The sequence below is a fragment of the Struthio camelus genome, chromosome 2 (assembly GCF_040807025.1).
Source record: "Struthio camelus isolate bStrCam1 chromosome 2, bStrCam1.hap1, whole genome shotgun sequence".
NCBI lineage: Eukaryota > Metazoa > Chordata > Aves > Struthioniformes > Struthionidae > Struthio > Struthio camelus.
Window position 1 is genome coordinate 16,552,474 of NC_090943.1, and position 19,243 is coordinate 16,571,716.

At 39.4% G+C, this 19,243-nt stretch overlaps 1 long non-coding RNA gene across 1 annotated transcript in view; it reads right to left on the minus strand.

The window, feature by feature from the left end:
* LOC138066287 (uncharacterized) overlaps nucleotides 1–19,243 on the minus strand; it is a 77,874-nt gene that overhangs the window by 27,295 nt on the left and 31,336 nt on the right. Inside the window, exons 3-5 of the long non-coding RNA XR_011139562.1 lie at nucleotides 10,194–10,347; nucleotides 4,988–5,073; nucleotides 3,527–3,730 (exon numbers count right to left, since the gene is read on the minus strand). This is a non-coding gene — a long non-coding RNA (uncharacterized lncRNA). The remainder of the gene's footprint in view (nucleotides 1–3,526; nucleotides 3,731–4,987; nucleotides 5,074–10,193; nucleotides 10,348–19,243) is intronic.

Genomic DNA, 19,243 nt, shown 5'->3' on the forward strand with positions numbered 1-19,243 from the left:
TGGATCAGAGCACTGGAGACAGAATACTTCATTCATTTTCCCTTTTTGGAATAAAAATGGAATGCAAAAGAAAGACTTGTCCAGAGTAGTGAACTCAGTCCACTCTGTCCTGAACAGAAATCACAGCAAAAAGGCAAATATACCTACAACATACTCAAAATCTAGGTTAACAGTCCCATGATATTTATTTCTGCTAAAATATGGTGAATATTTGCCCCCTTTTTCAGGTTGGTATCTGCCTTTACAACTCTCCGCCACTTGCTATAAAACTACGTAACACTAGTCTTATATTTTGTCCAAAATATGCAACATTCTTCTTAGAATAGGTGTTTACACTGCGGCACCTTCTACTCAACTCTAAGTTTGCAATCTATAGTGTTTTTGCACAACAACTATAGTCTTGTTTAACTACACAGTTTTCTTAATGATTCCCACTTTCTGCTTCTGCTAGGCTCTGCTTTTGTCTCTATATGAATTATGTCAAATTGATGGTTGCCTTTTAATAAACTAAACTGCCATTTTATTGCTTCTGCTAAATGTGTTTTAGCCATAATCCTATAGTGGCCAAATTCATTTGTATGGTTAATACAATTGATTCAATTACACCCTGGATGAATATGGCCTATTGAATTCTGATCTTTTCTTTTAAGTACATGGGAACTAACCACATAGTTTCTTGATGCAAATGAAGAACTAAAATAATAAAGATGTATAAACATTTCTACCTCCAGAAGTCCTTTGAGATAGACTAAAGAAGTAATATTTGTAGCAGAGCTGAGTTAGACTGAGATTCAAAGCTGAATCCAAAATAAGTTTGAATTTAAACCGAAAGTAATAAAACTTCCTTTAGGTCCCAAACAGAAAAGAACCTTGCAAAATTTCTCATCCAAATTAAATGTGGTAAATGGATTCAGACCGTCACGCCTCAAAGAGCCTCTGTGATCAGATCATGCAACATGCTCCATAACATAGGCCACAGAATTTCATCCACTAGTTGCTGGATCAATCCCAGCAATTTGTTATTGAACAAGAACATATTTTTAAGAAAGATCTTAAATTAAAGACTTTAGATGACAGCAACCACATTGGTAGTTGTTACGGTAGATGTTTCTATTGCATATTAAAAACGCATTTTCTTTCTAGCTAACATTTTCCAGCCTTTGCTCTTTTCTTACTGAGACTTCATCTGCTGAATTTAGAATTTGCTATCAGATAGCCTCTCACTAGATGCCCTTTTGGAGCAAGTCACCTCTTAACGTTCTACTTGATCAACAGACTAAACTGAGCTCCTTGTATTTCTTGAGTGTTCTCACTGGATTTGAAACCAATCTAATACAGTCATTTCAAATCGTTTCAAATAATGTCTTGCCCGTGGACTTGAGCCCCGTTTGTTCTCTGCCTCCCATGAAATTAGAAGGAATGCAGATATTAACATGCTGTGCCTCTTACATTCTTCTTTCTTCCCCCTTTCATTTCATGCTTGCTTTCTGCTTCAACAAAAACCTGATTACACTTCCTTTGAGTACAGTGGTATCATTGGTTGTTTCTTCTGATAGGTTTTTCACCTTAACAGAAATACACTTTGATGCTTAAATGACTTTAGGAGCTAATCACTTCTTCCCCAGTAGGCCTTAGATTTGGAATAAAGTAATTCTGTGGAAAAAATCTGGTAGATGAAATTATTTTCTTTCCATCTCTGGCATATTTTTAAAGTACATTTACTTGTTATAAAAGCACCAAGTGAAACTCTTAAGAAATAAAGACCACTGTTTTCTGCTTCTGTCTGCTCTGCTTCATAAAGGGATGTGCTCAGTTACATGCTCATTTATGTGCTCAGATATTAAAAAAATGTTTGTAGTCATCATTCTTGAGAAAAAGATTTTACTGAAAATAAGTGATCTCTCTCAGGATAATCATTATTGACAATTTTTGCTCAGGACATCTTGGTGGATACCAAGAAAACCAGAATCTGGAAGAAGACTCTCCAGGATGCAGATGGAATTAGTAGGTAATTGTTTGCATCAAAAGGACTAATTTGGCCATATTCGGGCCCAGTAATTTCTGTATGGCACCACACTGTCCCAATGAGAAGGAGGTAAGCTTTACTTTCCTGTGGAGCAACTACTAGGGGTCTCTGTTCTAGAGATATTTGGGCACAACCCACTTGCCTGAAGTCCTGAATATGCAGCGCAAGCATCAGTGAATCCTGCCTTCTGTTTCTACATATATTGATAACAACAGTCTTTATCAACAGTCCAGAAAAATAGGTGCTCCTGAATGGTACATGTGTTATATTAGCCACGCTGAAGTCAAAAACTATTACAGAAGCTGCAGAACTTTGGATTACATTAAGTCGCAAATATTAGTACACTTGCATATGCCCTAAAGTAGAATTTTCACTCCAGCTAAAAAGCACCCTGTAACAGAGGTAGCAGATGTTTAATAGCTGCACCATTGACAATGTGTTTAACTGTTATTAATATTTATAATTCAGCAATGATAACCATGGCTCCAAAGTGCACTAAATGCACTATCATTATTGCTTTAAGTTAAACCTTTGTCTGAGTTAATTGGCTATGCATCCCATTCCTATGTAGCCCATATGGCAAGGCCAGGAAATAATAATATTGCTATACTGGAAAAAAATGAATGACTGCTCTCAAGTGACTCTTTGGTCTCTAGACAATTATTGACCTGGCTTAAGCGATGGTCATGCTAAGCAGCCATCGCTCAGGCTTAAGGGAAGGAGTAATTAAACTGCTTCATTTAGTAAGATTGCTAGAAACAATTGAAGCCATTGCTCAAGGCAGTGGGTCACACAGGCTTGATCAAAAGCTATTACCTGTGGCCTGAGAGGTTGACTGGTTGTAACTGCAGGGATTAAGGGATGGTGTGGCTAGCTATGGATAGGTGTTGGAGCAGAGAAATTGAGTATAAAACCTTCAGAGAGTGAGAAATGCAGTCGCAGGCATGGCCAAGGAGAAAATACTGCTTTGTCATGCAACTAGCTAGAAAGAAAGGCTGGGGATTTCTTAGCAGGAGAGGTGCTATTTATGCCCAGTGAGCACCAAGAAAGAGGCTGTGGTGTGCAGTCTTTCCAAATGAAGAGAATACACCAAAGAATATACCCAACTTTTATCTTCCCTTTCTCCTTGTAATAGAAAGCAAGGCTACTGGCATTTGGCTAAGTGCTTTTGCCAAAAGGGATAACAACATTACAACTGTAATCTTAAACAATGCTTTTAACTCATGGTCTTAAACTAATCAACAATCCATAACAACAGTCCTGTACTTTGTACTTCTATACAAGAATTTGTTTTAAATGTTTATATCTTCAGTTAGGCTCCTCTTTCACATACATAGGGAAATATTTTTACTCCCATACAAGACTGGTTCTGACGAGAGGCAAAGGAGGACCCGGACACTTGACAAGGGATTGAAACAGCAATGACTGCTGTTTTACTGTTCGATGTATATCATACCCCAAATCCTAGTGTACTGAGCATAGAGAGACCTTTCCACTCACCTCCTGGGGATCCCAAGATAGTAAGTCTGCTCCATTTGTCCATGGCAGTTTCCTTTCCCAAGGTCTTCTCTTCCCTCTTGCAAATCTTTCCAGATGTGCACTGGTCCTAGCCAAACATTAATGTCCCGTAGCCTGTTCTGGTATCTTCTGCATTTGTGGGCTGGACTTGGGACATCTTACTACATTGGACCCATTGCCCTTATTCTGCAATAAAATAAGCACTACCTGCCAATACTGCAAAAAAGGGGAAAAAAACAACAACAAAAACACTAACAAAAAACACCAACAAAAAACAGAAAATGACAGTTCTACTTGTCCCAGGGAAATTCTTTCTTGGCTTTTGCAAATACCAATGACAGGATGTCCTGACTAGTTTTTGCTGCTCCCATTAGGAAATAGGTGAGATGGTAGCTGTCTCCTGCAAGTTTGGTCTGGTTGGCTGATCCCCAGATAAAGTCAAAGGGCTTACAAGCCCTATTTGCCTCCTCTTTTTGCCCAGTACACTCTTTTGCAGGAGTCCCCCTCCTTGACAACGTGTATGGGGGGGGGGGGGGGGGGGAGGTAGAGGCAATGACGCGGAGGGATGCAGAATAGCCGGAGGGACAGCCCCTACCTACTCTGCATCCAGACCAGCTAAAACCTCCTCCTGGCCACCGAGTTGAGGCACTAAGTAAGTGCATTGTCCAACGTCACCACAGAATATCAGTGTCAGAAGTGAGGGTTGACTGCAGTTGTAATGTGAATGGAGAGGACTGTCCGTTAAATTAAAAATTAAATTGAAAAAAAAAATGAAAACATAAGAAATTAGAAACCACAGTAAAACAAGTTGTTAGTTGAAAACCTTCTTCCACGGAGCTCATGCAGCCTGGAACAGTTTTCTTTTATATCATGAAATCTCACTCTAAAACATATTCTTTATCCCTGCTCACTTATTTCCTCTTGCCCTGTCATTGACTGAAAAGCATCGTGTTCTGAGTTCCTATACTTGTACTTTAACAATATATTTATAAGATGAATGGGAATAAGAATGAATCACATTTGCACATTCAGATAAATGCTTTATTGCCGGATTGATCAACATTTCTTGATATTTTTGTTAATAAAATGGAGAGTATAATTTGCTTATATTTCAGACATATATTACTCACAGTTCCAGGATCTTCTAGAAGCTGCCAGATATTCAGGGAAATGTTTGAATCCTGAAAGTTACACGAATTATGTATTTCTTCTATGAAATTTCAGACGATCGAATATTTGTTATACCCTATTCGTTATTCATCATTTGCTATTCATTATACTTGTATTTGTAAGTTTCCGTTACCCAATCAGAGAGCGTAGACAATGCTATGTGATTTCATTGACCAGTGAAACACTTCAAATAATGAATAGATGACACTTACAATTTGAGAACAAAAAATAGGCTGAAATCTGTTCACATAAAACTGTTCAGTGAATACTTACAAACAACAAATGTGTTTGTAGAAATCAGGATTGTTTCCAGAATGACTCATGAACAGCAAAACGGCCAAATTAACAACAAATGTTCTCTGCAACAGATAATTCAATCAGTTATAGATAAAAGAGAATTCAGGAGAATCTATAATTCTTCTCTCAGGAAATGAAGAGTTAGTATTGTCTTTCTCTGCTTTACAACGAATGCTGACTCCAAAAAAAGTTGTTTTTTTTTTTTGTAAATTTCAGTTGTACGAGATACTGTGAAACAGTGAAACACTTTTAATCTTAACAACATTTTGCAAACTGTTGTCCTCCCTTTCTTGAGTCCTCAGGTATTTTTAGCTACATTGATTGGCAATAAACTGAGGCATTACTGCATTTGATTAAACCTGAAAATCCATGCCTATTTAAGTACCTAAATAATCAATCAGGTTTCATACTTAAATCTAGAAAATTGGGTTTAACTAATTTTGGGCAGCTACAGAAAGATGGTGTCAGGCCTGGATCCTCTCCATTTCTCCTATCTGTGAGACAGCCATAGGGAGACCACAGAAATTTGTTTGACTTCTCCTTATCTGCTCAGGCAGTCAACCTCGTGCTATTATTACGGTTCCGTGGAACAACTGATGCTGAGATGGGTAAATATTATATAGATTCGGTAACTCTTTCTGAATAATGATCTGGCACAAGGAGTGAGATTGACATTCCTTACCTTTATCTATCTAAAATGTCAGGGCCCACTCTACTCAGTCAGCTAGGCTCCTTCAATGGAAAGGGGGCAAATTCATCTGGACTAAGATGCCGAGGGCGGGTAAGATGACTGACAGCAGAAGGAGGCTAGATGAATAGTTTTTACTGGACAGATGGGGTGGGAATCAGGGGATGGTGTTTCAAGCCCCAGGTATCCTGCCTGGCCTCCAAAGGCCTCTGCAGAAAGCCAGGGGCTTCTCAGAGGTTTTGTGTCACTACTGCCAGCCCTGTGATGATGTCGTGGATACTCTAAGCTATGTAAAATTGCAATGGATGTCTACACATAGGCAAGTACATTGCTCTAATTTTTACATAGGAAGCATTTTACCACTGGTATGGAATAATTATGCCCATATCTTTCCTCTTACCCATGTTTTAGTCAAGCGTTCAAGGCTATTGAAATGCTGTGTTCCGAGTTTCTCCATTTCTTGTTAAAAACACAAAACATAACTTAGGAAATGTTAGAGATTGTATTTAGCTCTTATGCAGAATAGCAAAAAGCCTGAGATAATAAGAAAAGCTCACACAATTTCAGTCTATGAGACAGCAAATTGTCTTCTTTTGCTTTAACAACGTTCACGCTGCCCCTCTACTTTGTGTCAGGAAGTAAGGCTGACAGGAAAGTCAATGGGAAAATATATTTGCAACCTGTACAAGAGCTTAAGATAGGAGCTGTGAATCAAACGCACAGTCCTACCCTGGCTCCCTGCCTGCTTCATCCTCTTTGGAGCGCAGGAAAAATGAGGATGTGAGACTACCTGCCTCCCACCTGACCATTGCTATTAGGCTATGCAAGTTACAGAAGAGACTCAAGTTATTTCTTACTGCTCCCTCACCTGTTTCGTCTCATTTATTGAGTGTTGTTTCCCTTCCTAGCTTCCTGTGCCAAAGCTACAATGCAGCCAGCAGTAAAGCAGCCATGCAGAGTGGGGAGAAGTGTCACAATGATCTTATTTCCCTGGACTCATCAAAATATGCCCTTGTTCTATTCATATACCGTATACAGTATTTACTTCCATTTCCACATAAACAACACCATCATCACTTATATATATGGTATCAGGCTGCAAAAGCTGTATTAGCTGCCCTGCTTCTTAAACTTTGAGAACTGTTTCTTCTGCTACTCGCATGTGTAGATACATATGATTACAAGAAAAATCTGCTGTGTATTTCTAAATGTTCTCTTTGATATGTATAACTATGTTTGTTAAGTAACAAACCCATGAAAATAGAAGGCAACAGAATGAAGTACATCAGGACAGTACTGAAAAATTGTTCATTTTAGCTTACAGCGCGTGTCACAGTGACATCTCTTCTTGAAATTCACATGTATGTTTGTTTCTGTGAGTATTATTTTAATCTTAGGAGGCTTCATTACCCACTCCTGGAAACGTGGATAAATTTGAAAAATGATTTGCACATCTACTTTGTTGTTTGTTTTCCTTTTTTTAATATATCTACACTCTATATCCTAGCCATGCAGCTATCTTTCTTCTTTTTTCTTTTTTTTTTTTTAAACAGGAACATATTGCTATTTTACAAGCCTTGAAGGACTTTTTTTCCTGGATTAATTAAAAAAGGCTTACCAGGCTTCCACTAGAAAAAAACAGATGGGATGATTCTGTAAGTAGAGTCATTCATTTACATCTGTGCTTGAAATGAGTGGGGCTACTCAAGTAAGTCAAGTTACATAAGTAAAAATAGTTTTGACACTAAAGTAGACTACTACTACTAATCAAATGTTAATATTTGGAGTTCATGAATGACCTTAGGTTACTGAAGCTGGCAAGAAGCTTTTAACCACCTTGAGCTGAAGAGTGTCACAAAGGAAAGCCTGAATGTTCACTGGAGAAACTCTTTAAAATAGAAGCATCACAACGTTTCTGAGTCACAGTGCTTTACAGAATGCAAAGAGGTCACACAGTGGTCATCCCCTTGAGGAAATCTGAGTAACATAAAAATTTTCTGCCCTCTGACTTAACTGCATGGGTGGCTGAGCTATTTTACCACTCAGGAAGTCTTGAACAGCAAAAATGCTGATCAGAGAACAAAAGTTCCAGTACTGTTTCCTTCCCCACTCAGTTTCTTTCACATTTATTTTGATATCAAGGGTTTTAAATTGCATGGAATGATTTGGCTCATTATTTTTTCCCAAAGTGTCCTGGAAAGAAAATCCTATAAGACTTCTAAAACAGAACTTTTTTTTACTTTAAAAAATGTATGTGAAGGAAGCAGAAGGTAAATTAAATTTTAGAGAAAGGACAGAAAATAGAAAATGGGATAGCTCAGCCCTGTGCAGGAAGACATGAGTGCTCCCAAATGAACATTCTTTGTCAGTATAAAAATAATACCTAAATATGTGTATACCAATCAACTCACACAGATATCAGTAAAGTCATACTTGGATCCTAGCATGAGCGTAAATTTTTGCACTCTTTGTTCATCTGTGAGGTTCTATGAAGTTATGTCTAAACTGGTACACAGCACATTACATTACATTCATAACCACTGATCTAATTTGAAAATTTTTAGTGTAACATCATGCCTTTTAATCACTTTCACAGTTTATTTCTGCTAGAATATAGTATTTCTGAGACTAATATTGCAGAAACAGTACTACTGATTAGAGGTGGTGTATTTCCTGAAAGTGATAATATTTGTTATACATATACTTACTGTAAATATATATATATATATAGTTACTGTGTTTTTTCATCTCAATGCATTCCCGGTCTTATCATTTTGAAGTATGAAATCCTTTACACAGATGTTTAAGAATGAAGGAAAGAAGTTACTAAGAATAAGGGAAAGAAGTTAGAAGCGCCAATTTCATTCCTCAACAAACCACACTTACAGTTACACTCTAACACCTGATTATTTACTGTCTTCCAGTCACACATTCATACACAATAAAGGCAGAGTGTGGAAAAACTTGCTGAACTGGTTGCTAGGTAATGCTTCCCCCCAGCAACCCCTACACAGGTTATATCTTGTCATTAAGATAAGATTTTTTGGCCAAGGATCATCTCTCGACTCCATATTTATATGATGGCTAGCACAGAGAGTATTGCAAAACACAGCAGAAGGGAAAATTCCTACTCACAAGGCCACGGTTAGATGAATATAAAGTAGCTGTTCTGGTTTAGAGCAACAGCCCATGTAGCTGAGTATCCTCTCTCCATCAGCATCCATAAGCAAAAATCCAAGGAAGAGCAAGCATATAAGATACTTCGCATGTCCAGACTCAGACTGTTTTCACTGAAGAATTTCCTCAGCCAATGTGATTGGTCTATTTAGTAATCTCCAGAGGACAACTCTTGCAACTGTTTGTGCAGCCCCCCCATTGATAACATGTCAATCTTAGCCACAAGACCCTCTGGCAAGACGATACAGGGATCCATTACCTGCTGCATAGAGAACCGCCCCCTTGAGTTTGTTCTGAACCTGGCTCCTACTATGTTCACTCAATGGTCCCCAGCTTTTGTTTAGGAAAAGGTGAGTAGACAGTCTGTATGTCACCCATAATTACACAGACCTCTACCATATGCTTCCTAAATCTCTATTCCAGGCTGAGGAGCTCCAGCCTACACAGTAGCTATTTGTGCAGAAACCATTCCATAAAAAAAAGGATCATCCGTGTTGCCATTCTCTGGACTTTCTCAAATTCTAATGCACCTCAGAGACCATTTTATAAGTGGAGCTGGGACTGCTTTTTCTTATGTGCATCACTTTACATATATATACATTGCATTTCATCTATCATTTTATTTCCCAGTCACTCAGTCTTTGCAATACTTCACAGTCTGCCCTTGTCCTTACAAGTCTGAATAACTTTGTATCATCAGCAAATTTTTTACCTTACTGCCTACTCTTTTTCAAGTCACTTCTGACATTTCTCTGTGAGGCAGTGCTGGTTTAACCAGCTTGTATCTGCTGCACACCATCAGCACGGTTGGCACAGCTGTCCATGAACTGGACTGGGGTCACACAGTGATCTGGACCAAGAAAATGACCTGGGATTTTTTTGCTGGGCTATTTTTAAATGAGGAGGCAGGAATAGCCTGAGCTGATACTACTGTCAGACGGAGAAGCTTATACTTTCACTGCCCCAACAGTGAGCCAAAAGAGCAAGTTTAACCCTGAAATCACTGCCTTACACTGACTGCAAAACTCAAGAGTTTAAGCCATCACGGCCACTGAGCATAACGCCCCCAGCTGACAAATGAGACAAAGGATAGGAGAAAGAAGCAGGGGTATGCGAGTTCCACCTTTTGTGTGGTGATTTTGGGTGTCTGTGTGTGTGAAGTCTTTTTGTGTGGTAATGACGATAGATCACACAGAATAGCAGACAAAGAGGAGATGGGAGAACCAGAGGAGGTAGGTAAGGAGGACAATAGGATGGCTAAAGGAGGGAGAGAGTGCAGTAAACATACTAGGAGGATGTCAATCTACAAAACCTTACCATGTTGTTATATTTTCACTTCTGTCTTCACTTATTTGTGCCTGAGAGCATATCCCATTGGACTGAGGTGGAAGTTTTTTCCAATATGTGAAACATGAGAGGGCCGTGGAGGTTGCTTCATCAGCTTCCTTCCAAAGTGTATGGAGTGTCACACCTAAGGAAAAATGGAAATCAGGACTAACTTATTTCTGCAGCTATACTGACTAGCCTAAGCTTGAAGTACTTCCTACTTGGATTAAACAGTTTCATGAGTATTTTATAAGAAATACCAGCTAAACAAAGTGGGGAGACTAACTGGATTCTGTAAGAAAGTAACTCTGGGATCTTACGAGGAAGGAGATGAAAGAAACATGGATCAAAATGAATGTGGTTTGGATTATCTTCCTAAACTTTAGGCATCTTAATGTAGACATATACACCTGAGCTAGTCACATTGACCCTGTAGTCAGCAAAGCCAGGTATCTTTCATCCAGCCTCTTTTGCATGTCTGCTCCAGGATGGATTGTACCCTTAACTCAAATGACAATATCAATTACATTATCAGTGACTGTAAAAAAAGCTTGGGACAGTTAGTTCAGATGTAGATGTATCTACTTTGTAGAACGCCACCTTATGTCTTTCTGCCTTGCTCGTGTCTGGAAAATGTTACAAGCTTATGAGTTGGTAACTCATGCATCAGTGCTGAAGCTGTGGGCTCAGTTTCCTTGGTTAAACCTTTCAGCAATTTCTGTCTACAGAAGACTCCTTAGGTCATCTCAGTCATCCTAGGGCACCCAGGATAGCCATCCTCCAGAGAACACTTGTGCTTTTCTCCACTTACCCCACTTACCACAAGAAATTTCCCCAAAAAAATCTACTCAGCATTTCTAGCATGAGCTACTCACAGGCTCCAGGCTTGAAAAAATAAAAATCTACTCCAAAATGCCTACAGCAAACTCAGTTACAGCTGTTTACCCGCCGCTGTTTGAGTGACAGAGACATTTAAAAACAGTGACCAGAACTGTTTAATAATAAAGAAAAATATAGGGTTTTTTTTTTTCATTTCCTTCTCTTACTCAAAATCAATAAGTGAAAGCTTTAGAAAGTTATGAGCTACTGAAAACAAAGGACTGCAATGGAAAACATTATACAAAATTAATTATAGTGATCACTGTTGCCACGAATTACAACACATATCTCTCCTTGCAGTAAAAAGGACATAAAATAGGACATGAACTTAGAACACAATACTTTTCTGTATATGTTTTCATGAGTACCAGATTTCTAAAAATTTTCTGATTGTGACCAGTTCCCTCCTGTGTCACAATCACACTGGGGGTACCTTCATGTCCCAGTGTGAGAGGCAACAGACAGCACGATCGTGTGAAAATATAAGGTTAGCGAGCCTTCCTTAGGGTAAGCAATAGAAGCAGATTAGGATGCTGAAAAGTGGGACAGCCTTAAAACAGTGGGACATCTGGCTGCCCTATCTGAGATGGAATATAGCAGCTGTTGAACTGTCACAGGAATGCTCCACATAGGCACACAGGAATTATCATACCAGATCAAACTAATGGTACCAATACCAGATGCTTCAGAGGAAGACGTAAAACTCCCATAATAGGCAATTATGCAACAACATGTTGGTGAGGAAAGTTTCTCCTTTAAGTCACAGACATCGAGTGTATGATTTATATCCCGAAGAATGTGGACTGATTTATGTCCTGAAGTAACCAGAGTTATCCTTGTAATTCATACAATGGCTAATCCCCTTGTTTGAAACAGCTACATTCCTTTTCTCAGTTACATGTTATGGTAGTAGTGTACTATTAAGAACCAAATATGAAGAAATATTACAACCAACTGAAACTCAAGGAAGAATGTGGAGGGAAAACGCAATGATGTAAATTAGAATATGGCCAAAAGGCCAGGGACAATCTTGAAAAAATGTGACACTCGTGTGTTCTTTCTTAACCATACGACAACATTAGGAATGGCCAACGTATAGCTAACAAAGCACAGGTTGGAGGCATCCAGGTGTGAGGCTGTGTGGATGAACGAAGCCGGGAGTGAGTCCTGCCAGTTAGCTGGATGAGGTCCCCTTTCCTTACTTGTGTCAGAGCCACCAGCAGCTGTTCCATCCCAGAGGAGGAGAAGTACTAAAGAGGTTCTCTAATTCAGTTTCCTTAGCCATTAAAAAATACCCCAAAGTGATACGTCATAAATCCCATCTTTCTCAGAGAATTAGTTTGCCTACTCTCTCTTATCACATGGCACACAGTCAAGCACTATCTTTGGGTACCTTGTAGTCCAAATTCTGACCATGCCTTTGAGCTGCTTCTGAGAACTCTTAAATGACAGACTAAGCCAGCAGAGTTGTGTCATTGAGACGGCTTCTCTATAGAGGGCATTAACTCCCCATTGGTCAGGTTTGCTACAGTAGACTGAGCAATTTTTTCTCTCTCGGAGCATGAGCATGTACTCTAAACTATTTATGTTAAGAAAATGCATGCCAGGATCTGAATGTTTGCTAGGGGTATGACATGACAGGCACACATGCTACAGCTGTGTACATTCTGCTGCTGCCAGAGACTGTATTTCATTTTGAACTACTTAAAGGAGTAGTTTAACTTTTATGGCAACCCACAAAGTGCATCAGTATATAAACACATTCTCATCTGAGAGAGGGTTATCGGTCCATGCTACCACTTTTGAGCCAGAACAAAATGGGAAAGATACAAATGAAAGATGTTCATTTAAATATGAGCAGACTGAATAGCCAAGTCCCCAAAGCATTTCTTGGACTATAAAACTGTGAGGAACCGCTGTGACAATCTAATCCAATCTTTCTGAAAGAAATCCTGTTCTGAGTTACAGATTTCCAGAGACAAAGGTTTCACCATAATGGATATTAAATTGTTCCAGAGGTTAATCATCTTCCCTAAAAAAACAATGCCTTCGAACCTGAATTTTTCCAGCATCAGTGTCCATCTATTGCATCTTGCTATGTCTTAGTTTGTTGGATTGAAGAATCCATAATTATCAAACGTATTTTCTCCATGGAGATACTTATAAACTGTGATTATGTCATCTCTTAACCTTTCTTTTGATAAACTAAACAGACTGAACTCATTGAATATACAAGCCTTATTTTCTTGTTCTTTAACCATTCCTCTGCTTCTCCCTAAAATTGCCCCTCTCCCCACCCGAGTTTGCAGACATCTTTGTAAAATGGTGAACCCTAGAACTGGACCTATTAAACGAGTCGCAGTCATACAAACACAAAATACAAAGAAGATTAACAGACCAACTCCTCCTCATTCTTCCAAGGGTCACAAAAAACATACTTGTGCAATTATGATTCCCTGTTTACATTTTGAGACCTACCAGTTTGCTAGTTCTAATAAACTCAATGTGTGCAGTGTTGATTTTTAGCCATTACAGTTTCTTAAAGAGAATGTTTGTCGGATACTCAGCTGAATGCCTAACATAAATCTATGTCTATTGTATCAATGCTATTTACCTTTATTAAGCCAGCTTGTAATCCCATCAGGGAAAGACATCTGGTTGGTTTGACAAGAACTATTTTCATAAACTGATGTTGATTGACATTTAATATATTACACTCTTTTGGAAGTTGCAGTATCCCAGTTGATATCATTTCATAAGGAATTATCCCGTCAAATGCTGAAAGACTATGTTTCGCCCCTGTGGAAATTCTGTGGGTCATTTTGTATTAAGTTGATTCAAGCTTATATTAAGCCTACCTCAGCCTTTTGTCATGCACTATAATGCAGCCATCACTGTGAGGAGGCTGCCTTACACAACCAAGATGGCTGAGGTACGAGTATAAACACTTCACTACAAATTAATATAAGCAGGTAGTTACATTTGAGCCTTAGGCTTCCAGAAAATCAGTCTTCCCTTGTGAGGAATAACTCACTGGTCTACATCCTACTTGAGTGTGTTTATGCAAAAATAAATAAATAAATAAATAAATACATTATGATAACATAGGTCAGTATATAAAAGCATATGTTAAACTCAGACCACTTAGATTTCTCAAAAGTGCATGTCCCAATGATAATACTATACTAGTGGATACAAAAGCTTTCCATCATTTGTTATAAAATGGTTTACCCCCAAAACCTCACAAAGGCAACAGAAATAATAATCAACATTGCAGAACTGAACTACAATGGACAGAAGTATAATAAAATGAAATGTAAACAAATTGCCTGAAGTTCATATGGAATAGAAGTAGTGGGCTCTAGGCAGTACAGCTTAGACCATATGATCAAATTCAACATGAATTGTTTGAGAATTACTATTTAGGTTTTCCTAATGGGCTGTAATCCTCAGATTAGGTCCTCTTCTCTCACCTCCCTAAAGCAACCACAGCCGATGGTAGAGCTATAGGTAGGCAGAGCTCTAAGGGGTTTGTGAAGGATTGTTCTCGTTCTCCCGTACTGAGGTTCTTCCACTTTAGGAGATCTGCTTAAACTGTAAGAGAGGGAAGAAAGGGAAAAGAAAGGGATGATTCTAAATCCCAGTCTTTAAATCACTCACAGGAATACATCATAATAGCATATTGCATCAAGAGGCCCGGTCCCCTAGCCCAGCCTCCGTTACTTGGTACTTATTTTCCCTTTCTCAGTGAATGTTCAAGTTGACCACGTAAAGCAGAACAGCTTCAGCATGGGAGAATGAGAGTGTCCACACCTTTTCATTTAGGTTAGTGGTAAAGGTGCTTTTTCAGGAGATAGGAGGTAAAGGATCGAATCCACTTAGACAGAAGAAGGAGCTGAAGTTGGGTGTCTTATGTCCTGGATTAGTGTGGTAACCATTGATGAAAAAAGATGCTGCATTCTTATTTCTCTGGCTTTGCTATAGGCAGATCAACTACTAGGTCTGCTTTAGAAGGCGCAGATCCTTGTAGGAGACTCAGGCAGAGGAATACTGAATTTGTGAATTTTGGCAAGGCTTAGACCAGGAATAGGCAGTGAGCTGTTTTGGGAACCTGCCTGATGTGGAAAGTTAAGACATCCAGGGAGGATTAATCTCACTGAACTTGAGCAGACTAACATCTAGGTGTTTAGTCTAAGTTGTCTAGGTTCACTCTATAATTAACATGAAGAAATAGATGTTGTGAGAGAGCAGGTGACTCCAGCTATCATGTAAAGGACACATTGTTTTGCTCTATTGACTACAGAGGGAGGCTAAACAACCCACTCAAATTAGACATCTCATTTTTTATGGCTAAATTAAGGTAAAATGAGCCCTACCCTTTGAATCACAGAAATATAGGCACTTCAGGTTTAAGTGACAACTAGTGAAAGTGTAGCAGAGCTAATCAGTGGATTTGAGTAACTGAGGTACCCAATCCCACCCAATGCTCTTTGTGGTTCTAGTCCAATCTTTTACAGCTAGTTTGACAAAACACCGCATCTTGCTTATTTCTTTTGCAGATATTCAAAAACATCTTATTAGGATTCACCTTGCAAGTCCAGCAGTATACACCTAGTATATATAGTAAGTGTGGTTCCTACTCTCTGTCACACACAGCTTCCCTGTCCTTTCCCTGCACCCCACCTTACAAGTTTTGGCTGCACAAGCATAAACCCAAGAAAATATTCTTTGCAGGGTTTAACTACCCTGATGTGGTATGTTCACTTGTGCCAGAACGAAGGTACTTTACTAAGCAACGATTCAGCTATCAGCATAGTTGACCCAAACATGACCTGAAGGCATAGATAAGGTCCAAGAGCACCTGGCCAGAGACAATCAAAATTTCTTTGTATTAAAGTAAAGATAAGCCCTTCCTAACTGAATTTGCTGTCCTATCTCAGTGATCATCCTTGTCTTATCTCAGTAATCATCAGAAACGTGTCTGCTCTGACTGCTGGCCACCAACTGGTAAATAGATTCTTTTCCGAGTAGAGGCGTGTGACGAATGACTGTGCATGGATGAGAGGTATCTGGAATTTCCAGTCTCCACACTTGCTGAGTACTGAGAGCACAAATGGATTTGGGTGAAGAAGGAGGGTAAACTGAAATGCTCTGATGAGTATTTTTGATTTGGTGGAAAATGAATGTTCTATTTAACAAATTATTCCAGCAGAACATTCTCAAATTATATACATATATAAAATACATATATATTTTTTTCATTCAAGTGACTAATTTTTGTTCTCCGATAATAGCACAGCAATGGCCAAGGCAATCAAAAGAGTAAAACCTGGAGCAGAAAAGACTCATGTACATCTGCCACCGTGTTGCTGAGATTTACTCTGAGACGGTAAAAAATGTCTGAGAGGTATCCACACTAGCACTTGTATCATTACTTGCAATAGCTGTAAGATGGTCTAGTAAATATCATGGACCCATGGCCAGGACTAGAGATAAAGAGAAAGAAATAGGGTGGGATTAACTGCTGGAAAACCTGAAAAGATTCTTCCAACACTTTTGTGTTTCTAAGTGTAGTTGCCAAGGCCTATAATTATACATATTAGATTTTTGCACCTGGGTTAATGGTATAAGCAAGTCTGAAAGCCAAGCCAAAATTGTCATGCCGCAAATCACACATACCCTGAACTAAATTGTTTCTAGAACTTTCTCTGCAAACTATCCAGGAACTTAGCTGATCCTCATCAACCTTTGGATATGTTATAGCTAAAAATGAAAAATGCAAAGCTTGAAATGAAATGTACGGAAAACGGATTCGGCTGTCATTTTCTGATACTGATAAAAATGGATACAGTAAATAGGAAATGCTTCATCTTCTTTCCTCCACTCCCTACTTCTCTTTTTAAAGAAATAAAGTCACGTTTTCCCTTAAACAGAAAAAAGGCAACTCATTTTCTAACTAAAACAAATATTTTTCTTAAACCAACTTTTATTTTCCCAAATATTTGACAGGAGCAGACTGTACAGTTCTGAAGAAGTTTAGTCAGCTGTGCAGATTGACTTTTGAAGTGTAAAATAAACCTTTACTTAACAGATGTCAAGAATATGACTTTGTGAGATAATGACAGGTTTTGTAATAGGTTGGTAGTGGTTCTTTCTAAGTGGAATGAATGAAGTTTTGGTGCCAACTCTTTAAAAAAATGACAACATGATTATTAACAATTGACTGGAATCAGGAAAGAAAAAGCAACAACAAAACTGACGGTACTTGTGTTTTGTCTGCTTGGAAGGCAAAAATTGCTCACTAAATTGCAGCAAAGTGCTACCATCTTGAATGGGTACACTCTTCCTTCATTAGGGAGCTAAAAAGAAATTGAAAACCCAGTCCCCAGGAAGACAGCTTGAGACCAATCTTGAGGCATCAAGCAAAGCTGACCTCCCTCTTAGGCCCACCTTCCTCTGTAGGGCCTGGCTATTCTAATTCCACACTAATTTGATGACAATGTCAAAAGCTGGCCTGTCCCTCGTCTGGTCAAAAACAGTTTGCTGCTCCAACAGTTCACACAATTTCTATTTTGGGGGAGAGCAAGAAGGATCCACTGCAAGAATCATGGCTTCTACCCTCTTCTCAGGAAACCGGGCTGTTTCTGCTGTCAGCATGGTCAATGGCATGAGAAGGGTTTATTAACACCCACCGTACATGTTTTACACAGAGCCAGTTATCTGCTATTGAAAACACCAACAGTAAAGGCCTGGAAAAGCTGATGCACCTGAGGTGAGTGGCACTGACTTTCCCTGCTGGCTGAACCCGTTGGTATTTGGTATAGATTCCAGCAAACTTTCTCATCCTCCAAAAATAGACCTGTGGACCGTCACAGTACGGTCTGGTTGGCTGGAACTGCACTGTACTATCAGACAGAATATATCATCCTGAGTTGGAAACAGAAATGTGGACTCGTTGCAGGATTCAGAGAAAAAATGAGGGACACCTTCATCTCTGGAGGCCCCACGCTGAACTTTATTCGTGCTCAACAGGAATCAGGAGCTGCTGTATGCAGACCTGACAGCATGAGTTTTAAGAGAGGCTGGGTCCCTTCAGAGGGAATAACTAACATGGACATGTGAACTGACTCTTTTTCTCACTTGTTGGCCTTGTGCCTGAGAGCCAGACCTGCTTCTATATATATGTGTTTGAAGTCCCTAGGGTACAGCTATCCTTTGCCAGTGAAACCATGTGCCGCTCCTCCCCCCAGCCAGTAGTATACTGCCAGCTCCCTGCCCTGCCAGCCAACACATCACTGTGGTGACAGTCAGCCATCCCCCATGCCGTCGGGTAACGCACTGACCACCACTCATCACCTCTCCAGCTTTCTCATCATCGTCCTTCAGACTGGCCACTCCAGTCCTTTTCTTGCCACTTCAGCTCACCTTCTTTTGTGCCATTTCCTAACTCTGTCTGTTTTTAATTGAGGGCTTCCTCTTCCTGTCTGCTCCTCACTACTTTGTTGAAATGACAACAAATTTTCTGTTCTTTCTTCTACTCTTTATTGCAATTTTCTCTGCTGTTTCTCAGATTCCCCTCCCAACCCTCAAGTTCCCATGATTCCTCTGCAGCCAGTTTTCTGGCTCTCCTCCATGCATTACTTCACCTTTCCTTCCATCCTATCAATACAGGCTTGACAGCACTCTCTCCTCTATTTCTTCTGATTTCCCAGTCTGCTGTATCCCTGAGTTTTCAAGATAGGGATATGAGCAGGAGAGGGATGAGGTAAAATCACACAAAACCTTTGTACATGGGTACAAATGCCATTGCAAGTGTGAGGTTTGAAAGGCCAGCTTTTTAAAAGGTGGCTATTAATATCCAAGCCAAATGTTATTTGAAAGCATTCCCTCCCCTCACTCTCTGAATTGCTATATTTACTTTCCAACAGAAGCTAATGAAGAAAAAGAAAATACTTTGCTCGACACAGGGAATTAATGCAGCAGGCCTGCAGTGGCTCCTCTGGAGCCCTCCTCATCTACAATGAAAATCCATGTAAGTTGCCTGTAAATACACACCCTCAGCATTTCTGTTAAACGCATGCTATTTACACAATAGCCCATTACAACAGCCCATCTGTCAACCCTCTTTCATGGCCACAGGTGGAGGATGAAAAATTCTTTTG